Raw genomic sequence first — 27051 nt, 5'->3', positions numbered from 1 at the left:
CTCATGCGACAACCAGCGCAAAAGGAAGAGATTGCTGAGCACTGCCTGTGAATTTCACAGCGCATCGCGGGAATCGTGCCGCTGCGGTGTTTTGCGATTGCACAGATTTCCGTCCATAACGAAAAACACCGAGTTCCGCCGCCTTAGGATATAATCGCAATCAGCAAGAAAAACTACGAGCCCTGTGAACTGCACGAGTAAGTACACTTATTGCATTTATGCAAGCGCGACTCCAGCTATTTCACTTTACAGCAGCGATTTGCGGGCAGTATGCCTGTAGTATGAGGCACAAAACTATTGCTGTACTCTTTGAAAGGCCGCATGTCAATAATAGGATATACGCATTACGACTCACGAGTGGATGCACGCACAGCGCATGTATGGTACAACTGCCTACTATCGCGATGCATGAACGGCGCGGAAAGCATAACTTTCGACTCGGTCGAACTGCGACATTCCTTGATGTCACTAGGTGAATCTAAAAGTGCCTTCGGCCGGCGTCGGCCGGCGTCCCCGTAGCATTTTAAGATCTTGTTCTGGCTGGCACTTTTTCAGCGCGTATGTGTTCTGAGTGCCCGGCAGGACTGGCAGTTGATACACATGCGGTGCATGAGCGTAATTTGGAACCAGATTCTAGCGCTACGCTGACGCTGGCTTACAGCACAAGTGCTGCCTTGTCACAGCTAGAGCTGTGCGCTGCGGCCAAAATTTTCAAGCTGGGCACGCCGCCGCCACGCCACAATTCGTTTTTAAAGACGACACTCTGTCTTGGGGACCTTCGACGGAAAAAAATTGGTCTGTCTGTCTGTCTGTCTGTCTGTCTGTCTGTCTGTCTGTCTGTCTGTCTGTACAGTTTTCTGTTTGTCCACCCTAACTATACCTCAAACGGCCAACCCCATCCACAGCGCCCACCTATAATGCTCAAAGTATAGCGTTCATAGTTGTGCAATCGTCAATTAAAAAGCTATTATTGAGCATATCTGAGGCGCCACAACAACGCTTCGATATTTTCTATGGTTGTCTTTATACTAGAAGCACACACAAGTAACTCTAAGGAATGGAGCATGTAATTGTGCGGCGCCAATAGTGCAACGCGTTGCTCAAAAAGGTGTTTCCAACGCTTTGCTACGACGTCACGGTGGTGGCTCCTGCCCGTCGCTTTGCGTTCTACACCTTATCAGCTCCGAGACTGGCGCGCATCTTTCTCCGCGGGCTGCACGCCTTCGTTTTCGAAGAAAACTGCCAGATGGCACTCGTGTTTAACGTGCCTAGATGCGCGTGTTCGCCTCCGTTACAAGCTCTAGGCGCTCTAACGCAGCGCCTTCAGAATACCATTCACCGATTTTCTCGCGCAGAACATCAAATAAACGTTTTCTTCACTCTCTCCAGACGCAAGACTATAGTCTTTCGACGACATATACAGTGTATCATGTAGATTCGGGCCATTTTTTTTAAATATCACGACGACGTAGTGAATGCGCTAAATTCACGCGGTAAAGTCACACAACGCCGTACAATACTGAAAGCTCTAGACACAGTGGCCGTGCCGGCTTTTACCAACATGACTAGAGTGAGCGAGTGCTTTCACATCACAGTTTCCTCGGTGATCGGCGAGCGCACTGCTGATGCCGATTGAGAAGGCCACACTTTGAGCTGAAATTTCGTACCACAAATCCTATAGAGTGGAATCTGGAGCGAATGTTTACGCGAGTAGAAGAACTTGTTGTTGGGCTAGTTGGTAGATCATTGCAAACAATTATTTGAGCGCAAACACACACACACACACACACACACACACACACACACACACACACACACACACACACACACACACACACACACACACACACACACACACGTACACGCGCACAGCGCTGTGTGCGTTTGATACATGGGTGTGCGTGAATTTGTCGTGTGTTTGCACTGAAACAATTTGTTTTAATGTCTGCCTGGGGCACGCGAAGCACCCTGGCTTGGAATCGAGAAACCCAGCCTCCAAAATACACATGACGGCTACAAGCCCCAGCGCGAGGGGTTGTCTTATTTGTTTGCTTGTGTATGAGCTTTATGAATGCTGGATCCTTATAGATTCCAAAGAATGCACGAACAGGCTAGACACCAGACTCTCCAACCACAATGGGATTCATGAAAAGTAAAAGTTTAGTATTTGCTTCGGGTCCATGGGATTAGTTCTTGGCATTCGCTGCGCTTGTTCACCGAGAATAAAACAAAATGACATGAACTCCTTCTCAATAAAGATTTGCTTCATTCTTCCAGTTATAAGGCTGATCGCAGGAACTCTGTGAGACCTTGATATTGACGCAAACCCGGGACAAGTTCAACCAAAGTGGGATATTATACACTGTTAGGAATTCTTCTCGAGATTTGGCACTAGTAAATAATACAAAGTTTTTTTTGAAATGGTGAAAATAAACATGCGTTTAGAACTCAGAAATGCATAATAAATTTTTGTATATAAAAATATTGTAAAGAACAATAAATAATAAACACTTTTTTTGAAAATTACTGGCAGGCACGTGTGCTCATGCGCAGAAAGATCGTGAAATCATTGGTTCGTATACAACGGATCTTTTACTCAGCTGTAAAGACCATTCCGTACACAGCAGAACAGATCTTTTCAACGCCGGGAGTTTCAGCGGATCATTGAGGGTTGTTCACGCAGCTTCGTCGTAGTTTTTCAGCCACGTTGAGTGCGTCCAGGAAAGACAGAATGATACAGACAATAAAGTGAATTCTATGTGGTTCCCTAGGTAAATTTGGGATTATATAATAATAGGGATCGTTACGTGAACGGCACTTTGCCAAAACAATCAAATACCAACCGTAAATATGCAACGTTACCTAAACCAGGGAAGCTAGCATTCTCCCGCCACTTTCAAGAAGATGAAGTTCCTTGTGGCGCTCCTCGACAAACACATACACGCACGCCTGTGAATACTGTAGGCCGGGTGAAGCTGCTGCGCGTAGAACCGAATTGAAACTGAAAACACCCGTAGGCAGTTCGCTAACTAACGCAATTAGATCCTAACTGTGTGTTTTCCATCATTGCCGACATAGTTGAACGACCGTGCCACCCGATTTGCCTCAAGGTTATAGTACGAATCTATATGAGCTTCAGCAAACGACAGGATAAAAAAAAATGCCACCCAAGCATATCGTACCAGTGATGAACCAGCAAAAACTGAGACATGTGGTCCCGGTGTTCAGCAGTGGGTTGAACGCGACGCTGTACTGAAGCCTTTCGCAATTATTGGTTACATGTTCGTGCTTCTTAATGAGATTAGACACACGTCTCGCTTGGTACACTCTAGTGCTTATTTCACGTACTTCATATTGTGCCTCACGTTATTACTGTCATAGAAGAGCGTAATTAGCGGTTAAATGATTTTCGATTGCGTTCATTGCATTGGTCGTTCTTGAACCACACGTGGTGTGGAGGTGTTGAGAGTTATATATTTATTTATTGTAAACGCTATCTTTTGCATATCATGGTATATTTTAAACGACGTTGTTTTCTCTACTGCTTCTATATGAGTATTTCATCACATAGGCAGATTACTATCGGCGGGTGTTTACGCTTTACTCCCTTGACATCTATTTATGCATGGAGATAAGTGAGGGAATAACTAAAAAAACGAACCAAGTATCATTGTGTCCAGTTCTTTGAACAAACAAAGTCGTTATATAAGTGTTGCGATGACACTTTCTGCCCCTACCGCTATTCCCCTCCCCCCAAAGTAATAATGCCTTCAGTCCTCAAGTCAATTGAGCAATGTATGCAGATTGTACATGTTGATAATATATATATATATATATATATATATATATATATAGTCCAGTAGATCCTCCGTGAGCGGTCACAACGTGGTTTATTTCGACATTTTGGCCTAGAGTCTGGCCTTCATCAGGATTAAAGATACAGTTTGTCGGTGCTCAGATTTATGCAATCTCAAATCAGAGGGCAAGGAAAGAGGAAAAAAAGACAGGAAAGAAAAAAAGGAAAAAAGGAAAAAAAGGAAAGAAAAAGAAGAAAAAGAGACAAAGAAGAAAAAGAGAAAAATATTATAAGGTGGACGCCCCTCGGGTGCCCCTCTTCCACTCTTCCTTCCACTTCCCCCCTCATCTCTCTCTCCCTCTCCCCTTCACCTTTCTGATGTCAGTGGTCTGTGTATGTTTCCGTTCACTAACGCATTCCTCCCGATCAGACGGCCCCTCCTGGCACTGGCGGTTCGGTGTGGGGAAAAAAAGAGCGTTTCAGGAAGTCCTAAGCCTTTAACTACTCGGAGTCCCGTAAACAATTCGTCGTAGAAGGAGGGGTGCCTCGTATTGTGGCAGAGGCTGGTAAGCGGGCATTTTAGGAAGTTCTAAGCCTTTAACTACTCCGCGCCCTGTCAACATTTCGTCGTAAAAAGAGGGTTGCACCGTATTGTGGTAGGCTGTGCAAGCGGGTGCAATGCGAATTCCTTGTCCGCTTCTGGATTACGCGTGTAGTGGGGGCCTCCCGGCTGTGCACAGGGTTGCTGTTAGGCAAGTCTTGCATGGCACAATTGATTGGGTAGTAAAATAAAACAGACGACAGCTGCATTTAGAAAGAATAGTTACACTTGGAATTGTTTTGGGTTGTCCAGTGCCCTTCGCAGCTGCAGTGCCGTGAACTCAGTTACTATTTTCATTGTTGCCGTTATTGTTTTCTAATGCTTTAATTTCTGCAAGTGTACCAGGATTCTCATTTATTCCTCTATCGAGGGTGTTAAATCGGTGGATAAGGTATGACTCTCGTTGTTCACGTTCTCGATTTGATTTAAATCCCGTCTCTAAGAGCGTTACTGATAGTTTGTCGAATGTATGGTCGGGAAGATTGAGATGTTTTGATAGAGGTAGACTTGGGGCTGATTTCGCATGGGCTCTGTGATTATTGAAGCGGATCCTAAACGGTGTTTCTGTTTGTCCGATGTACTGCACACCACACACGTTGCATTCGAGTAGGTATACCACATTAGAGGAATCGCATGTTAGGTTTCCTGGTACGTTAATCAAAAACTTGGATTGCGTGCTGGTTGCTTTGCCTGTTTCTCGCATCGCCTTACATACAAGAAATCGTGGCTTTAAACAAGGGCGGCATGAATTATTGGGGAGTGATGTGTTAATTTGGGAGTGGACAAGGGTGTCTTTGAGGTTACGTGGTCGTCGGTAAACGACGCCTGGAGCGGATGGGAATACGCGTTTCAGACGTTCACTTTGTTCCAGAATGTTGTAATGTCGTTTAAGGAATTTGTTTACATTGGGGAAGTTTGGGCTGTAAGTCAGGCCGAGGTTTGTTCGTTGTGGGTCTTCTCGTGGTGATCGCTTCATAAGTAAGTCTTCACGCTTTAGTTTTCTCGCTTTTTGAACAGCGTCATTAATTTACATGTGGGGGGGTATTTTTGTTTCTCGAGCATAAGTTTTAGCCTCTGTGAGCTCGTGTCAAAGTCAGCGTCTCTAGAGCAGATTCGCTTAAACCGGTGAGCCTGGCTGTATGGAATACTGTTTTTACAGTGGCGTGGGTGATCGCTTTGGTAATGGAGGTATTGTTGTCGATTCGTTGGTTTGCGATATAGGGTTGTAGAGAGCTTCTCTTCTTCTATCGTTATGGTACCATCAAGAAAATTTATGGTAACTTGCGAGTATGTGTGTGTGAAGTGTATGTTCGGATGTACAACATTGTAAGTGTCGATAAAGCTGAGAAGTTCGTCCTCTCTGTTGGTCCAAATAAGAAAGATGTCGTCTATGTATGTTCTGTATAACATTGGTTTCAAGGAACTTTGTGGAAGAAATTCAGATTCTATCATATCAACATATCAGCATATCAACATACACCAGGAGCCCCACACCCACCCAACATCACAGATGAGTTCCCGACGATCAGCGAAACTGTGACTCCCGCGAGCCGCAAGCACCCCCTCACCATCATCAACAGCGCACCACTACTAGGGGGAAGTCTGCAGAACAGCCAACACGCGTCCCTCCATTGCGGATGTCGAGACCAAAAGCACTACACGACAGCACCACTACACCACTCCTCAAAGGGAAGCCTGCCGAACTACGAAACCGCGTCCCCCTATTGCGGACCCCGGAACTGCCAACGAACACGTTCGCCGGGAGCCCAACGCCGAAATTCTCCCCACAACGACGAAGGCCTGCCGGACATAACTACAACCTGCGCACCTCATCAGTGCCATCCCCGCACCCAAAAAAAGATTGACTTTTGAAAGGTAGGTCCAGCTCATCGCTTCCCAGTTGCAGTGCCACTTTCCTTAAAGTACGAAAACTTGCTGACAAACGAATTAGACATGAAATGCATAAATCAACATTGCAAGTGTACCTTCGTGCTAGAATAGCCCCCAAGAGTATGGCACTCTCCCTCACACCAGCCGCTACAAATCTAGATGAACACGACCAAATAACTTGGAAAAACGTCCTCCTTGAGGCATCTCTTAAATTAACAGAAATCGCTCTTAATCACAGTGATAAGCAGGTAAAGAAACTGGTCGCTACGACCAACACCATTCTCCGCCACAACACTTTATCGAACGAAGAATTCACGCGATTAACAGAATTTGAACAGAATAAATACCAAGCCATCATGACCACAAAAATTCATAAACTCAAAAGAGACCATGTGCCCAAACCCGCGTTCCCTGATATAGTTCCTTATCACTACAACACCACCACCCAGGAAATCACTAATGGTACAAACGAGCACCCATCTAGGAACACACCCTGTGACACTGTGGTTGTAAACTTATCGGACACGAGCTTGTCACCTGACGAAGAAAAACTGCTATCTAAGGGACTAAGCTTCTGCCCGACCACAAAGTTTTTCGATGAATTCCACTTGCTCCGAGACCTCGACAACTTCGCTCGAAGCTTAAGGTTGCGCGAATATATTTTGGACAGGCCTTCTAACCACGAAACAATTCACCGTCGTAAATCAAATGATTGGACACCGAACAGTAATCGAGACAAGTGCTTGGACCTTTATGTCACCGCAGTACAGAAAGATATAGTACACGAATACCACAGACAGAAAGGAAACCGAGAAAACTTGACAAAATCTGAAAAAAATAAGTATGAAAAATTTGGCATCTAGGACAGACATAACAATAAAACCCGCTGACAAAGGAGGAGCAATTGTAATCCTTAATACAACCAACTACACACAAGAAGCATACCGCCAAATAGACGACTCAAGATTTTACGAACGCCTCCTAGGTGATCCGACAAACGAATACAAACAAATCGTATCAACAGAACTAAAGAAACTGTTGGATGCAGAAAAGATAACCAACACTGACCACAAACTGATGCAAGCAGCATACCCTCTTCCAGGTCGCTTCTACATCCTCTTAAAAATTCATAAACCCGGTAACCCAGGTCGACCAATCATATCAGGCATCGGTACAATAACTGAACCCATATCAGGGTACGTGGCCAAACTAATAAGCCACATTCCATGCACCCTTGCGTCGTACATAAAAGACACTACACACTTTCTTCGAGACATTGCAGGTATCTGTGTGCCGAAAAACTCGTACTTGGTTACTCTTGATGTCTCTTCATTATATACAAATATTCCTCACGATGACGGCATAGCTGCATTAAAAAACATGTACACAAACCATAAACAATCTAACACCCCAGATTTCTCTGCCATTGCAACTCTGACGAGGACGGTCCTCGAATTAAATTCATTCGAGTTTCACCAAGAGTATTTTCGACAAATCAGCGGGACCACTATGGGCACCAAAATGGCACCTAATTATGCCAACATATTTATGGGAAAGCTAGAATCTGAATTTCTTGCACAAAGTTCTTTGAAACCAATGTTATACAGAAGATACATAGACGACATCTTTCTTATTTAGACCCACAGCGAGGACGAACTTCTCAGCTTTATCGACACTTACAATGCTGTACATCCGAACATACACTTCACACACACATACTCGCAAGTTACCGTAAATTTTCTTGAGGTTACCATAACGATAGAAGAAGAGAAGCTCTCTGCAACCCTATATCGCAAACCAACGGATCGACAACAATACCTCCATTACCAAAGCGATCACCCACGCCACTGTAAAAACAGTATTCCATACAGCCAGGCTCACCGGTTTAAGTGAATCTGCTCTAGAGACGCTGACTTTGACACGAGCTCACAGAGGCTAAAACTTATGCTCGAGAAACAAAAATACCCCCCACATGTAATTAATGACGCTGTTCAAAAAGCGAGAAAACTAAAGCGTGAAGACTTACTTATGAAGCGACCACCACGAGAAGACCCACAACGAACAAACCTCGGCCTGACTTACAGCACAAACTTCCCCAATGTAAACAAAATCCTTAAACGGCATTACAACATTCTGGAACAAAGTGAACGTCTGAAACGCGCATTCCCATCCGCTCCAGGCGTCGTTTACCGACGACCACGTAACCTCAAAGACACCCTTGTCCACTCCCAAATTAACACATCACCCCCCAATAATTCATGCCGCCCTTGTTTAAAGCCACGATGTCTTGTATGTAAGGCGATGCGAGAAACAGACAAACCAACCAGCACGCAATCCAAGTTTTTGATTAACGTACGAGGAAACCTAACATGTGATTCCTCTAATGTGGTATACCTACTCGAATGCAACGTGTGTGGTATGCAGTACATCGGACAAACAGAAACACCGTTTAGGATCCGCTTCAATAATCACAGAGCCCATGCGAAATCAGCCCCAAGTCTACCTCTATCAAACATCTCAATCTTCCCGACCATGCATTCGACAAACTATCAGTAACGCTCTTAGAGACGGGATTTAAATCAAATCGAGAACGTGAACAACGAGAGTCATACCTTATCCACTGATTTAACACCCTCGACAGAGGAATAAATGAGAATCCTGGTACACTTGCAGCAATTAAAGCATTAGAAAAAAATAACGGCAACAATGAAAATAGTAACTGAGTTCACGGCACTGCAGCTGCGAAGGGCACTGGACAACCCAAAACAATTCCAAGTGTAACTACTCTTCCTAAATGCAGCTGTCGTCTGTTTTATTTTACTACCCAATCATTTGTGCCATGCAAGACATGCCCAACAGCAACCCTGTGCACAGCCGGGAGGCCCCCACTACACGCGTAATCCAGAAGCGGGCAAGAAATTCGCATTGCACCCACTTGCACAGCCTACCGCAATACGGGGCAACTCTCTTTTTACGACGAAATGTTGACAGGGCGCGGAGTAGGTAAAGGCTTAGAACTTCCTAAAATGCCCGCTTACCAGCCTCTGCCACAATACGCGGCACCCCTCCTTCTAGGACGAATTGTTTACGGCACTCCGAGTAGTTAAAGGCTTAGGACTTCCTGAAAAGCTCTTTTTTGCCCCACACCGAACCGCCAGCCAGTATCTGGCCACCCCCTCTCGTAGGAATTCGTCAATTAACTCACGGCCCTCAGTCCCCACCAGCTGCGGAGCAACTGACCACGGCAGCGGTCAGATCTGCAAAGCAGCAGAGGGTGCTAGGAATCTCGCGATACGGATAGGCCACCATTGGAGCTTGAACTTGGCAACGTTTAAAGTTAGAACGTTATCTAGTGAGGGAAGTCTAGCTGTATTATTCGAGGAGCTAGAAGGCATTAAATGGGATATAATAGGGCTGAGTGAGGTTAGGAGGACAGATGAGGTTAGGAGGACAGATGAGGCCTATACTGTGCTACAGAGTGGGCACGTCATTTGCTATCGGGGCTTGGCAGACAAAAGAGAACTGGGAGTAGGGTTTCTAATTCACAGAAACATAGCTGGCAACATAGAGGATTACTATAGCAATAATGAAAGGGTGGTAGGCATTGTAATTAAACTGAATAAAAGATACAAAATGAAGGTAGTACAGGCTTACGCGCCTACATCCAGCCATGATGACGCTTCAGTTGAAAGCTTCTATGAAGACGTGGAACCGGCAATGAGTAAGGTGAAAACACAGTATACTATAGTAATGGGCGACTTTAATGCAAAGGTAGGGAAGAAGCAGGCTGGAGACCAGGCAGTAGGAGATTATGGCATCGGCACTGGAAACGCCGGAGGAGAGCTACTAGTAGAATTCGCAGAACGCAATAATCTGCGTATTTTGAATACCTTCTACCGAAAACGAGAAAAGCGCAAGTGGACACGGAGGAGCCCTAATGGCGTAAATAAGAACGAAATAGACTTTATAATGACTGCACACCCAGGAATCGTGCAGGATGTGGAAGTGGTTGGCAAGGTAAGATGCAGTGACTATAGAATGGTACGGGCTCGAATCCGCCTAGACTTGAAGAAGGAACGACAGAAACTGATACGCAAGAAGCCAATCAATGAGCTAGCACTGAGAGGGAAAGTACAGGAATTCAGAGTGTCACTGCAGAACAGGTACTCTGCTCTAAGCGAGGAATTCAACCTTAGCGTAGATACAATGAATGATAATCTGACGAGTATCATCACGGAGTGTGCAGTGGAAGTTGGAGGCAGGGTAGCTAGACAGGACACCGGCAAGCTTTCCCAGGAAACGAAGAACCTAATTAAGAAGCGTCAAATCATGAAAGTGTCAAGTACAACAGACAAAATAGAACTGGCAGAGCTTTCGAAGTTGATTAATAGACGTAAAGTATGCGATGTAAGAAGGTATAACATGGAGAGAATTGAGCACGCTCTGAAAAACGGAGGAAGCGTCAAAGCAGTGAAGAGGAAACTTGGGATAGGCAAAAGGCGGATGTATGCACTAAGGGACAAAGAAGGCAAAATAACTACCAATATGGATAGGATAGGTAAAATAGCGGAGGAGTTTTACAGAGATCTGTACAGTAGCCGAGACAACCACGACCTTAATACTATAAGAACTAGCAGTAACCCAGACGACACCCCACCGGTAATGATAGAAGAAGTCAGAAAACTTTGGAGAGCATGCACAGAGGCAAAGCTGCTGGTGAGGATCGGGTAACATCAGATCTGCTGAAAGATGGAGGACAGATTGTGTTAGAAAAGCTAGCCACTCTATTTACGAGGTGTCTCCTGACGGGAAAAGTACCAGAGTCTTGGAAGAACGCTAACATCATCTTAATACATAAGAAAGGAGATGACAAGGACTTGAAGCATTACAGGCCGATCAGCTTGCTCTCCGTAGTATACAAGCTATTTACAAAGGTAATTGCTAGCAGAGTAAAGAAAACATTAAAATTCAATCAACCAAAGGAACAAGCAGGATTTAGAACAGGCTACTCAACAATGGACCACATTCATACTATCAATCAGGTAATAGAGAAATGCTCAGAGTATAACCAACCACTATACATAGCCTTCATAGATTACGAGAAGGCGTTTGATTCAGTAGAAATATCAGCCGTCATGCAGACACTGCGGAATCAGGGCGTAGGTGAAATATATATAAACATTCTGGAAGAAACCTACAGGGGATCAACTGCTACCATAGTGCTTCATAAAGAAAGCAACAGAATACCAATAAAGAAGGGTGTAAGGCAGGGGGACACAATCTCCCCGATGCTATTCACTGCGTGCTTACAGGACGTTTTCAGAAGCCTAGAATGGGAACAGTTAGGGATAAGAGTTAATGGAGAGTACCTCAGTAACCTGCGCTTCACCGATGACATTGCATTGCTGAGTAACTCAGGGGACGAATTGCAACTCATGATTACGGAGTTAGGCAAGGAGAGCAGAAAGGTGGGTCTTAAAATTAATCTGCAGAAAACGAAAGTAATGTACAACAACCTCGGAAAGGAGCAGCGCTTTGCGTTAGGTAATAGTGCACTTGAAGTTGTAAAAGACTATGTCTACTTAGGGCAGGTAATAACCGCAGAGCCTAACCACGAGATTGAAGTAACTAGAAGAATAAGAATGGGGTGGAGCACATTCGGCAGGCACTCTCAAATTATGACAAGTAGATTGCCACTGTCCCTCAAGAGGAAGGTATATAACAGTTGTATCTTGCCGGTACTTAGATACGGAGCAGAAACATGGAGACTCACAAACAGGGTTCAACTTAAATTGAGGACGACGCAGCGAGCAATGGAAAGAAAAATGGTAGGTGTAACCTCAAGAGACAAGAAGAGAGCAGAGTGGATTAGGGGACAAACGGGATTTAAGGATATCATAGCTGCAATAAAGAAGAGGAAATGGACATGGGCCGGGCATGTAGCACGTAGACAGGATAACCGCTGGTTATTAAGGGTCACCAACTGGATTCCCAGAGAAGGGAAGCGGGGTAGGGGGAGACAGAAGGTTAGGGGGCAGTTGAGATTAAGAAGTTTGCGGGTATAAATTGGCAACAGCAAGCACAGGACCGGGTTAACTGGCGGAACATGGGAGAGGCCTTTGTCCTGCAGTGGACGTAGACAGGCTGATGATGATGATGATGATGAACCGCCAGTGCCAGGAGGGGCCGTCTGACCGGGAGGAATGCGTTAGTGAACGGAAACATACACAGACCGCCGACATCAGAAAGGTGAAGGGGAGAGGGAGAGAGAGATGAGGGGGGAAGTGGAAGGAAGAGTGGAAGGGGGGCACCCGAGGGGCGTCCACCTTATAATATTTTTCTCTTCTTCTTCTTCTTCTTCTTCTTCTTCTTCTTCTTCTTCTTCTTCTTCTTCTTCTTCTTCTTCTTCTTCTTCTTCTTCTTCTTCTTCTTCTTCTTCTTCTTCTTCTTCTTTCTTCTTTTTCTTTTCTTTTTTCCTTTTTTTCTTTCCTGTCTTTTTTTTCCTCTTTCCTTGCCCTCTGATTTGAGATTGTATAAAGCTGAGCACTGACAAACTGTATCTTTAATCCTGATGAAGGCCAGACTCTAGGCCGAAACGTCGAAATAAACCACGTTGTGACCGCTCACGGAGGATCTACTGGACTATATACAACGCTACGGCCACTCAACCACCATGCCTGCCTATATATATATATATATATATATAGTCCTGACGAAGGCCGTGCCACGGTCGAAACGTAGAGTAAACAATTATCAAATTTTCGTAAGTGTGCTCCTTTATATTTAACTATATATATATATATATATATATATATATATATATATATATATATATATATATATATATATATATATATATATATATATATATAGGGCACGGCGGCACTAACGAAATGCAACCACCTAACAATCCGCTCGTCTTCATCCTACGGCTCGTTATCGGACTGCTGCTCCACGTCGGTCTGAGTTCTGGGCCACCAGTAAAGATCGGAGCTACCATCGGCGTCAACGCCACCAGTGTCTGCGCACAAGATTCCTTGCCGGTCAAGCTACAGGATTCCGTGCTAGATCGCTCGTCGTCTACCTGCGTGGATGCTGGGTGCATAACATATGCGCATTGCCTGCGCACAGCGCCACCACTCAACCCAGCTATAAAAGCCCATCTCACGAGAGACGGTACCATTGGGCACGGCGGCACTCACGGGATGCAACCACCTAACAATCCTCTCGTCTTCATCCTACAGCTCGTTATCGGACTGCTGCTCCACGTCGGTCTGAGTTCTGGGCCACCAGTAAAGATCTGAGCTACCATCGGCGTAAACGCCACCAGTGTCTGCGCACAAGATTCCTTGCCGGTCAAGCTACAGGATTCCGTGCTAGATCGCTCGTCGTCTACCTGCGTGGATGCTGGGTGCATAACATATGCGCATTGCCTGCGCACAGCGCCACCACTCAACCCAGCTATAAAAGCCCATCTCACGAGGGACGGCACCATTGGGCACGGCGGCACTCGCGGAATGCAACCACCTAACAATCCGCTCGTCTTCATCCTACAGCTCGTTATCGGACTGCTGCTCCACGTCGGTCTGAGTTCTGGGCCACCAGTAAAGATCTGAGCTACCATCGGCGTCAACGCCACCAGTGTCTGCGCACAAGATTCCTTGCCGGTCAAGCTACAGGATTCCGTGCTAGATCGCTCGTCGTCTGCCTGCGTGGATGCTGGGTGCATAACATATGTGCATTGGCTGCGCACAGCGCCACCACTCAACCCAGCTATAAAAGCCCATCTCACGAGAGACGGTACCATTGGGCACGGCGGCACTCACGGGATGCAACCACCTAACAATCCTCTCGTCTTCATCCTACAGCTCGTTATCGGACTGCTGCTCCACGTCGGTCTGAGTTCTGGGCCACCAGTAAAGATCTGAGCTACCATCGGCGTCAACGCCACCAGTGTATGCGCACAAGATTCCTTGCCGGTCAAGCTACGGGATTCCGTGCTGGATCGCTCATCGTCTACCTGCGTGGATGCTGGGTGCATAACATATGCACATTGCCTGCGCACAGCGCCACCACTCAACCCAGCTATAAAAGCCCATCTCACGAGGGACGGCACCATTGGGCCGGCGGCACTCACGGAATGCAACCACCTAACAATCCGCTCGTCTACATCCTACAGGTGAGAAGGCGATATGGAAAGTGTATCCGTTCAAACGACCCTTTCTTACTTGTGCTGCCGTGCCCATGGCTATGTGCTGTTGTGATTGACCATGCTGTACCGACTCTTAAACTTTTACTGCTAGGCGGAGACATTGAGACGAACCCAGGCCCTGACATCAGCCAGCAATTAAAAGAAATCGCGGCAGATATCAAAGAGATAAAGGAAAGCCGCCTACCTAAAATCGACAAGAAACTAGACTCGCTCGCGAGGCTAGAAGAAAAAGTGGATTCATGTCAAGAACAAATAGCAAATATGAAAATGGTAATACAATCTATGCAAGAAAAAATTGACGATCTAGAGAATCGCAGCAGGCGAGCTAACCTGATAATATATGGCTTTCCCGAGGTAGAAGGCGAGACTCCCTTGACACTTGAATGTGCAGTGAACAAAAACATAATTGAAGACACCCTAGAATTAAAACCTGCAGCAATTGAACGCATACATCGCATCGGTAGAGCCCAAACAAACAAAATTAGGCCCGTAGTTCTCAAGCTGCTAGACTCAAAAGAGAAATTTTCAATATTAAAACGGGGACATAAACTTTTCGAAACGAGTACGTGAAATTCGGAGAAAACTTTGGAACAGTGCGAAGGTAATTCGAGAAAATAACGAAAAGGTTTCCTTCGTTTTTCACAAGCTGTATAATAATAATCATGCCTATGTCTGGAGCAACGAAAAGGATGACAAGGTTCCGCTTAAGAAAAAACACGCGGAAGCTGCCTCAGAAACAGCCCGTGTAACGAGAACGACGAACGTACCCGGCGACCAAACAAAAAAGGGAGCCACTACTCGTCGTGCTGCAAAATAGGCGAACTAACACTTCTCACAGTGAATACTAGAAGCGTAATTAATAAGCCTGAACCTCTTGAAAATTTGATCATCGATTATGAGCCTCACTTAGCAGCCGTCACAGAAACGTGGCTCACGCCTGATGTTTAGATCATGAATTTACACCACCCAACTATTCCGTGATCCGAAAAGATCGCCCCACACGTGGTGGTGGGGTGGCAATATTGATAAGAAAAGGCCTCTCTTTCGTGGCCCTTCCAGAGGTACAAAATGCTGAAGCGGTTTTTTGTAAACTACTTTGTGACGGTACCAGCATATTGTTAGGTTGTGTTTATCGAAGCCCAAACTCGGGTGACGATTCTATCACTGCAATTCATTATTACATGCAACGTTACGCTTACGGTTCACGTGTTGTACTCATGGGTGATTTTATTCTTCCAGACATTAACTGGGATAGTATGTGCTATACGTCATCAGCTTCGGATGTGTTATTTGACCTTATGCTAACCTTCAGTCTTCATCAGGTCGTTTCGCAGCCTACTCGCTTGCAGGGAGTAAATGAGAACATACTTGATCTAATATTTTTCAGCGACCATTTCGACATAAACCGCATAAGAATTGATGTAACCCGCGGAATATCTAACCACGACGTACCAGTGTGCGTAGTTCCTCTTGGTGGCACCATGACCACTCATTCTTCTGTATCCGTTGTAACAAACTTCGAAAACGCTGATGACAATAGCATACTAACTCATCTCGCTCAAGAATTCCTGTATTTCTCAGAAATGGGGTTGAATACATCAGTAGATGTCGATTCCCTTTGGCTTCACTTCAAATCTGTCGTACGTTTTTGTATCGCTCACCACATACCTACAAAAGTCAAACGCCCGCCAAAAAATAATCCATGGATCACGCGCGAAGTTATTCAGGCGAAGCGACGTTTGAAAATGTTACGTAGAGCAATAAAAACAAAAGGCGGGGGAGCATCCAGAATTCGAAAGCTACCGGATGCCATCGCGGAATTTAAGCACAAAGCTAAACTTGCTAAACAACGCTACTTTCACGAGACACTACCTACGTTCCTTCTATATAATTCCTGCAGGTTCTGGAATCACTTTCGCTCCACTAAAACAGCAGCATCGCATCTCCTTCCAGAAGAAAAAACTGTTAAGGCCAACGCATATAACGATTTTTTTCGATCGGTGTTTACTGTTGATGATAACGTTATTCCGCCAATAGAAGAGCAACATCGTACGAAAGTCGACCAATTAGACATCGCTAATGCTGGGATTTTCAACCTGCTACTTAAGCTCGACACCAAAAAAAGTAGCGGACCAGACGATATACCGAACAGTTTCCTGAAAAGATATGCAGAATGGTGTCGCAAATATCTTGGTCTCATTTTTCGAAAATCACTCACGACTTCACAACTACCTAACGATTGGAAGATTGCAAAGGTGATACCGATCCATAAAGGAGGAGACGCAGCACAATTTTCAAATTTCAGACCTATTTCATTGACCAGCACATCATGTAAACTACTCGAACACATAATCTTAAAACACATGACAGTATTTCTAGAGCACATAAATTTTTTCTCCCCTAACCAACATGGTTTTCGAAGTGGTTTATCGACGGTAACTCAACTTACTGAACTAGTTCACGACCTTGCCATTACAGTTAATAACCGTGGTCAAACTGACTTAATTCTACTTGACCTATCTAAGGCTTTTGACTGTGTATGCCACAGCAAACTAATAGCTAAAGTAGAAAATGTTTTCGGAATAGGAGAACTTTCCGCTTGGATAAAAAGCTTTCTTATTTAACAGGTCACAATTTGTACTCTATGAACAGAGGTCTTCTAACACAGTAGCAGTAACATCCGGCGTTCCCCAAGGCTCGGTACTTGGGCCATTGCTTTTCTTGCTCTATATTAATGATATCACTGCTAACATCATTTGCAACATCAAGCCATTTGCGGATGACTGTGTGATCTATAGAGACATTAATCATTACAACGATCACATTATGCTTAATGATTCTTTAGCTGTCGTGGCTAATTGGTGCTCTAAATGGCAGATGAAAATAAACACACAAAAATCAGGGATAATGACCGTAAGCAGAAAAACAAAACCATCCAACTTCCCATACACTATTAATAACACACTTCTTAATAAAGTTGAGGAACATAAATATCTAGGGGTTACACTGACTTCTGATCTCAAATGGGACAAACACATCGCTAATATAATTTCGAAGGCGCTACGCAAACTATTATTCTTAAAACGAACTCTAACGCTCTCAACAACGCCAACGAAGCTGCTAGCTTACACATCATTCGTAAGACCAGTTTTAGAATATGCAAACACTGTCTGGTTTCTGTATTCACTGACTAATATAACCAAACTAGAAGCAATACAAAGGAAAGCTGTAAGATTTATTTACAACAAATAAGCGACGCACAGATTCCCCAACACATCTTTTAACTCAGTCAGGTTTACAAACGCTGTCCACAAGAGCGAAACACGCTCGCTTAAAATTCCTTTTCCAGCTAGTAAAAAATAACTACAAGATAGATTCATCCAAATACCTTTCATTTTCACAGGCTCGGCAAACTCGCAATAAACATGCGCGCACGTTGTCAGAATACGCATGCAGGAACGACACGTTTAGGTACTCATTCTTCCCGCGCGCGATAGCGGAATGGAACCAACTTGATGCCACTATCACAAACTCCCAATCGCTATCAGAATTTATTGCACAGATAGAAAAAACTGGGCGCGCATAACAGTTTATACGCAAGCAGGCGCACCGGTCCAGATCTGCTGTTCGTTAGTTAAAGCAACACGTTTTTCAATGTTCCTTTCACAGTAGTATAGCTATTTTTGAAGTGTGTTTTCAGTGCTTGCTATTCCTGTCACAACTGTTCCATTTATGTTGTCCCTCACGATACCAATGCTAACATAAGTTCCTTTCTTCAATCATGTATTTTATTTCTATCGCCTTTCGGCATGGTTTCAGCTCTGTATAATGGCTATAACTTGCTTTGTATCTTGTGATTATTGCATACATTGTGTATTAATAACATAATTAACGTTTAACTTCTGTACTGCTCAATGGTTATATGATCTTCATGTCCTGTTATTATGCTTGCATGTTTTTACGTCTACATCCTTTTTTGTGTGTGTGAAAATATACTGTATTGCTCAACTGTCACGCTCTCGAAGGAGAGTAGAAGTATTCTATATATATATATATATATATATATATATATATATATATATATATATATATATATATATATATTGATCGCGTAAAGATTTGTTCTAATAATTATGCCCTTCATACCATCTTTTATTTGCTTTGTCATCATGGTAACTTGCTTTGGGGTAACTGTGGCATAAAGCAATTGGATGTGCTTGGACATGAGCCACGTTCTTGCTGATAAATACATGAGAAGGAACGTGCGAACGTTACACTCATTTTACTAGTTCACTTGATGAACTAGCACACTACATCATGGAAAAGTGTTTTGGACGAAACGTTTTCTTAAAACCACACTTGCCGTTGTGAAAAACCCAAGTATGTGGGTAAAGGCATACAAAGAACACCAAGACCGAAAAATTAGCACTTGCATCTTCTCATTCATCCCGTACGTCAGAAACCGTAAGGAACTGTGCGATCGCTTGCCAACAGTATTCGCTCAGCGCGTCCACCTGCGTTTGCCTGCTCGGGTGGCACTTCACCGAAAACTGGACAACACCAGTGACGTAGAGGTAGTGCGAGCGTATGTACCGGTTGGCTGCTGCAATGGCTGTAAGGGCTTCTTGCTCGGTCTTTCCGGTGACCTGAGACAGCTGAGACACCAACGAAGGAGCACTGCGCACCGCCTCAAACGCCTGAGCGGCGCGCTTTGTCAGGTTGGTGCGCATCACAAACTTTACCGCCAGGTGGAGGAAGCCGAGGTTTCGTGCGATCACTTCCCGAATACGGAGGGAGGCCCGATTCCTGTACAAGCGGTATGAATCCAAGGACGTCACGGTCTTGTTCTGGACGAGTCCCCGAGATATAATCTCCCCTCGCTTGGCTTTCAAAAGATTGGAGTCAAGTGTAAGCCACGTCAGAGTCCTGTTGCGGCCCAGCACTTCGGCAAACAGCTTCGAAGTTCTAAGGTCTATGAGTTCCAAAAGTAGGCTCAGCTGAAACACCGTTGCATTGACGAGGAGGGCTTTGCAGACATCGAAAATGAAGAGGCTTGAAGGCGAAACGATGCCGCTTTCCAATCTCAGGACTTTGATTGACCGATTGTACATCAACGCATTGCGCAGTGCATACCCCAGGTGACAATCATAGTGCCCAGGCTTTAACTTCAGGGTTCTTACCATGGTGTTGCTGGCTAGAGCGTCAAAAAGCGAGCACAAGAGAGTGTCGGAAAGTTTAACCAGATCCAGGTCAAGTTCTTGCAGAGACAGAGCATCTGCTTTCAGTGCCGTCGTCAGGGGCGCCAGGTCCTCATCCTCCCACCGCAACACAATGCGGTCATGGCAGTTGTGCTGGCTCATTTCATGAGACAACACGATCCTGAAAATCAAAACTGCTATAAGAATAGCTGAAGGTATGCAAACACACAAGCTATCATGATGTTGAATAAAACATGGAACAACACAGCAAGACAGAGCAAGACAGTCACGGTGGTGATGACGGTGAAAAAGCCAGCGCCCTGGAAGCACTCGAATTGAGACCACGCGGCAGCTCCTCCGCTTCCGGAACCCCCGACCATGACCCTCCACTACCCAAACCATCGGGGCCATCGTGGTTGATAGCTCTAAGCCACGCTGCTCTCTACTGTGGCTCGCTGAGCAGCTTGTGAAAGCGATGGTAGTTAGCATTTTAAAAAGTTGTGCGGCACTGTCTGACGACGCACACCAACACACATAACGGCGCACATCAACAAAATGGGGATTGATGGTATTCAATGATCACGAAGACCAGGTGGTCTCAATGCAGGGCTAAGAAATACCGAGGGTAAGCGAGTACCTCGGAGTATGGGTAAATGAGGGAGTAATATATGTGGAGGTACAGGAAAGAAACATCGGCAGCAAAGGGAAAGAGCAATGCTGCAATAATGAAACACAGATCGTTATGGGGATGCAAAGGGTACGAATTGCTTCGAGGTCTGTGGAAATGCGTAATGGTTCATGGGCTTACATTTCGGAGCTCAGTGGTGTGCATGAAGTCAGAGGTGCAGTCAGAGGTAGATGTAAATCAAAGGACTGTGGGACGCCTCGCGTTGGGCACTCACGGGAAGACGACGAGTGAGGATGTAAAGCGGAATATGGGATGTACAGGCTTTGACGTAAGGGAAGCTCAGAGCAAAATGCGATTTGAAGAGTGAAAGGAAAATGAAGGCGAGTAGATGGGCAGAGACAGTGTTGAAGTGTTTGTATAAAAAGATCTAAATCCACTGCGCTCGGTCTCGGGGCGAATAGGGAGCTTCACGAACGGCGGGGACGCTATGCACTATGGGTAAGTGGTCATTTTTTTACAAAGGTGGCCGGGGAGTGCAGCAGCGCAGTCATGTTTGCGAGCGTTGGCGTAGCTTGCAGGCATTATGGAGTGCGAGTGCAACGCAAATTTAACCCCAAGGAACGTCGTGCACAATGCCAGCGTCACTAGTGGACTACACTGCAACGCTGTACCAAAAGGACCTCGAGCGGTTCGAAGAAGAGGTGATATATTGCTAAGTGGGCCCATTCACGCTTCGTGCGGGCGACTTTGTGAGTGGCGTGGACTTGTGGCCGCGCATCGACAGCTCCGATAGTCCCGATTTTTTTTGTTCTGAGAACGAGTTTTAATACGCGGGAGCAGTTTAAGTCGAGAAAGGCCTTCGAGAGCCACAAATTTGTGACGAGTGACTGGGTGTGGGAGCTGTAGGTGAAGAAAGTCGCCGCCGACACTGTGGTCGTCATCACTCAAGTAAAACGTGTTAAACTGAGGAGCGATCTTCTCGTGCACGTACGCCGTACTCCACGTGGAATAACAGCGCAGATAGAGTTGAGCAGGCAAGGAGCTCGCCACCACTCTAGCCCATGAACAAGACGTCGACGGGGGGCTTGTTAACGCACTGGGAGTGGTTAACCTGGACGAAAACAAACACTAGGATCTACGGCAAAAAAAAGTAATTTGCGCGTTTTACTTGAGTGACGACAATAACTTTCTTCACTGAACGTTCCCGCACAAAGCCCTTTGTCACGATGTTGTGGCGCTCGAGGGCCCCTTTTCTAACTTGAACTGCTCCCGGATAATCAAACTCGTCTTCGTAACGAGAAGTTTGTGAATATCGGGGCTGTCGACACGCGTCCACAAGTCCACGTACGTCATTTACACGTGGGCGACTGTGTTAAGCCTGTTTTACATGCAAGCGTACGAGCGGCGGCGGTCGCGGCGATGAGCGGCGGAAGGACGCGCGGACGCGCATTCGTTTCACATGCGCCGCTGCTGTTGCGCGATGCCCGCCGCTCTAGCGGGCAGTGTTGTCCGCGGAAGGCGCCGGTCAACCGCTGTTTTCAGTGGCATCTGAAAGCCGTGCTCTCCTCCAAGTGTCCTTCACTTCCTTCATTTGGCGCCCCTGTGCTACGAGGTTCATCATCAATAGCCGCTCGACTTTTACGCGTCTGTACACTGATTGCACTATAGTTTTAACATGTATCTTACAACAAATAAGCAACGTTTGCAGTTGTTTTTTGTTTTGTCCTGGCTTTTTCACGTATGATTCTTGTTGCGCGCTCATATAACTGATATAACTGACCATGGAGAAGCAAAAAAAAAAAGTTTGCTTGTATGGTTTTATTATACAGCTGTTCCAGCAAGGTGAATGCTTAAGAACTGCGAGCGCGTTTTGCGCAGCACTTCCCGTGTTTCTCCGATTCATTGCTTTTGCTTTCAGTGATTTAACATTGGGACAGTGAACGAGGCTTCTGTCAGCCCAGTATACACAATTCGCAAAATTTATACGTAAATTTTTGTGGCTGTTTGCTCGAGTCAAAATAAGTGTTTTTATAAATACTCTAAGTAGTAAGCTCCGGCAGTGTTTGTGGTCAACCTTTGGCTCATGCGAACACATCCTTCATTGGGTTTTTCTGAATGGTCTATATCTCTTCTGGCACTCGAATTCGTATGCTTCCACCCTAATGGTGCATTCAGACGACGGACCGAATCCCGATGTGGCGGGACGGACGGCGCGTCACGTGACCTCACATCAGCGATTCCCCTCGTCCGCGACTCGTCCGCGCGGCTCGCGGACGGATGAACGCAACCTGTTTCTCACATCGGGATTCTGGCGGGGGAGAGCCGGTACTTCAGCGGAATAGCTTGGGGTCGGTGGCAACCAGTACACTTTTCGTCTGCTCGCGGCATGTCCTCCATGGCTCGCGGACAGCTGCATGACTGGTCGGCATCATCTACGCTTGAGCATTGTTTACTTAGTTTCCGGAGACTTTGTTCTCAGGTAATTAAATATGCAGAAATCACTTTTGGTGGTTCGGGAAATGTCGCCGCCGTCGCTTAACACGCGCGAGATTCTTAGCCGTCATGGTGGTGAAATATTCCAACTTCTGCAACCGGCGACGTGCCGCTTCTAAAAAAAAAAAAAGGCGGGAGACACGTTTAGAAGTTCTACAAGTGGGGAATAATGTAGTTGAAAGAATATCCTGCTAGCAACTCCCTTTTCTCCTGAAAGAATAACACTACTCGTTCATTTGTCACAACACGACAGACATCGCAGCCAAGCTTCGCTTCTTGCGGGCATACATGTTGAATACTCTCAAACCGGTCTGCTGCCAGCGGGCGCAGGTGAGCGCCGAATCTGCTGTCGAGGGTAATCCGGCTGTTTTCCCCTAGGACACCGTCCGTCGTGTGGATGCGCCTGCAGGCGGACCATCCGTGGATTAGCTGTCCGCGTCCACGACAAATCCGGATTCGGTCCGTCGTCTGAATGCACCATAAAGAGTAAGCCTCTTAGATTTTTTAATAATTCAGTAAAGCACTCCAGGAAGAAGAGTTTCATCAATGGCAGGTAGCATAATATACGTGATATGCTCGTTGTCCCGGTTCTTTGACTGCTCTATATACACTTGTGCACGGCGCAGGTAATGAACTACGCAGCAATTCTTGCTTTAGCTTGCATTTGCGTCCATAAATGCCGTGGTGGTGAGCAGGAAAGCCGAAGTATCACATCAGTTCACACAACACACCTTTGCCGTCGGGACATAGTGACATTATATTGGTAGCATTCGACCATGTAATTTAGATGCATGTTTCTAGGCATGTTTTGCTGCCCTGGTGCCTGAAATCGACAGCTGTTCTTCGTTATCTACGCACTGTATGTTGTGCTCGCGACCGAACATCTATTTTCGCCTAGCCAGCCGCCCATTCCTGCACTGAATGTCTCGGAGAGCAGCTGGCCAGTGTGACAGGACCTGTCGACAGCCTGCAAACTTGAGCGCTCTGCGGTGCAATTGCTCATTGCGAGAAAAGCGTCGCAGATGACGCGGACAAGTCAGCCAAGGTTTTAGTGAGAAATCGAGGTGTTGTTGAAGGGCAGAACAAAAAAATGGCAGCATATCCACAGAGTGAATGATGGAGAGTGGGGCGAAGCATTCGTCCGTCCATGCGTCCGTCTGTGTGACCGTCCATGCGTCTGTTCGTGCGCCCGTCCCTACGTTCGTTCATGCATCCGCCCCTGCGTCCGCTCATGCGTCCATCCATGCATCTGTCTGTGTGTACGTTCGTCCATATATTCAACACTCCAAGTCCCACCATCTCGCATCTTTTTATCATATATTCCCCATATAGAAGCACCGCCATTCAGTGGACATTCCGAGGACTAAACGAGAGGTGGCACACGCACACCGTCTTACGGCTTGGGCTTCGGGTCTACTTCCCACCTTCAACCACCTTGAGTTCATGGTATATACTAGTTCACTGTATTCATGGCACTGCGGCTCAACGCTCGCTAAAACTTTCTAAAACTAAGGAGGTGACACCCAGCGAGTATAATGTAGCAACCCTTTCTTGTCCGATAGTGCTCAATGTACATGCCAATGGCTGCTAATGGGGATCGCAGCGTGCACGTTGACTAAAAGCCGAATGCTCCTGCCTCTAATTCCTCATTATCAGCCATTGGCATGTACATTGAGCACTATTTTTATTGTTAAACAACGCACAGAAGAAATCTCTCACCGGCACCACCTTGGAGGTCAAATGTTATACCTATTTCGGGTATGTGCCACTGGTGGTTACGTACTACGAGGGACGCAGAAGCCACGCCATAAGGAGCTTCACCCCTAAAATAAAGGCCTCTGATGAGTGCATTAATTCCTCGAACCATGAGAGCAAGCTTCGCGCCCCTTCTTTTTTGAGTCACATCGCGAAATTCCTTTTCAGTGACCTGTGTAGAATGCCACTTCTCAAGTCCACTACCGTGAAGCCGTCCTTGCTCTATCGTTCATGTGAAGCCTTTCATCTATGCACCGCGACACTAAATGTCATCATTTGTTAAACTAGCAACAATTGCTGTGACATAGAAGTACGGCGTGCCTTGCGGCTCCTCTACGTGGGAATAACTTTCGATGAAAACGCAAAAACAGAAAAAAGAAAGTAGTAATAATGTTATTGAAATAAAAAAGGCACCGCACGCAATTGTCACTACGGGGAAAGCATCGTCGAGAGCAACGAAAGAAAAACAGCTGCACTTCGACTTCACCAGTGAACATGGCCAGTTCAAGTGACAACGTTTACTTTATGGATGTATGCGACTTCGGCAATTTCTTCACAAATAATGCTCTTCTTAGGGTTCTTGCGGAAATCCTCCATCTTGACGTCCCAAAGAAGAGATCGTTTCACAACTTCTATCAGTGACTTGTTGAAAGCAGCGCGAAACATTTGTGAGCCGGGGAGAGGACGGACGTCGTCTGCTACTCAGTCGGAGCGAGTTGTTCTGTGGAACCAGTTCCTCGCAGCGCGCGCGCCAACTTCTCGACTCCACCCCCATCATCACGTGTCAAACGACGTCACTGGTCGCTCTGCCGCTTGTGCCGCGAGCGAATTTTTCCAACTCTGGCGAATTTCACAAGGGCATGACGATAGTTGTAGCGCGAGAACAAAACGATCCTGTTTTGGCCTCGCGCGGCGGCTGCCGCTCCGCTCTTGGAGCGAAGTCGCTCGCACGTGAAACAAGCTACAATGTCGCCCGCGCGAAGCGTGAATGGCTTCACTCAGCAAATTCTCGTCTCTTCGTACCGCTCCAGGTCTTTTCGGCACAGCGTTGCAGCGTATAGCCTTCCAGGGATGCTGACGTCGTGCACGACACTCCTCGGAATTAAATTTGAGTCACGCTATCACTCGATCACACCTGCAATCTACGCCAACGCTCGCAAACACGACACGACAAAAAAAAAAAAAATGGCTGCCTACCCAGAGAGCATAGCGTTGCCGCAGTTCGTTCAAGCAAACAAATATCGCATTTCCTCACTTGCAACGCACCACGAGGAGGGTCACCAGTAAATATGCGGCTGGCAGTGCGGGCGATACGGCAACAATAAGTATTAAGCTAAAAATGAGAGATGCGGAGAGATTTATTGGATGACAGTGATGGAAAAGAAGCCGGCTCTCAGTAACTACCGAAAGGGCAAGAAAGAAATAAGGTGGGAGGGATTCTATGATAATTCAAGGCGAAGCGCTTTACTGTTCGATGCGAGGTCAAGTTGCCTTAGAACAAGTAGTCTGAAAGCGAGACTCAATAAAGAAGAACAATGTGGGGGAGCTGAGGAAACGATGGAACATGTTACGTTTGAATGCGGCGATATCCACCCAGGTATGTATGTGGGGACAAACCTACAGGAGGCTTTGGGTTGCAGGGGCAAACATGGAAAGCTGAACACGTCCGCGGTAGAAGCAAGTAACAGAAAAGTAGAATATTTGTGACACAAAAGTAGAGATAAAAGGAAGAAATAGTGGGAAAACGAGATGATTCTGCCTGAAAACCTAGGGAAACGGCGCATAAACTAATATTTTTTGGTATAATAAGGTCAATTTATGGAAGTAGATGAGGCATTACGCCAACATAAAGAAACGCTTTCTTTTCATTTTTTTATTTTGCGAGCCTAGTGGCACACATGGGACCATCCCGTTAGAAAAGGGATGCTCATAGCATCCATCTATCCACCCATTCATCCATCCACGGTTGACATATAGCGAGGAGTTAACCACCCAGAACACGCAGTACAAAACAGCATTACGCAACAAGTGAGGGAAACTTGCACCCTGCACTGCTCGCATTGATCGAGCCAATGAAGGCAACCGGTGCGAAGGCAGGGATACACATGAGACAGAACCAGAATGTATTTGAAAGCGGAACCAAGCATATTATTGGCTCTAATTGCACACCATGCACTCAGGAGCGCAAAAACTGCTGTGTTTTTTTTTAAGGTTCCTATTATTCTACTACTTCAGAAAAAAAAAATAAAACAAGCTCTGCTTGTAACTTCTCTTATTCTGACGTTTCACCGATGTTACATGTTATTGCCTATAGCGGCTAATAGTCCCGCATGGTCGCTAGCGAGCTCGCCCCCCCCCCCCCCTTATTTCTAGAAAAAAAAAAACTCTCATTTCAAAGGCGTTATTTCTCCAAGCCACACTGCTTCGAGATATCTAGTGAAATCGGTATGTCTAATCCTTATTGAAGCAGAGAACATT

This window comes from Rhipicephalus microplus, chromosome 3 (assembly GCF_043290135.1).
Source record: "Rhipicephalus microplus isolate Deutch F79 chromosome 3, USDA_Rmic, whole genome shotgun sequence".
In the NCBI taxonomy this organism is placed as follows: Eukaryota; Metazoa; Arthropoda; class Arachnida; order Ixodida; family Ixodidae; genus Rhipicephalus; species Rhipicephalus microplus.
The sequence above is the reverse complement of the archived record's forward strand: the minus strand, read 5'-3'. Positions refer to the sequence as shown.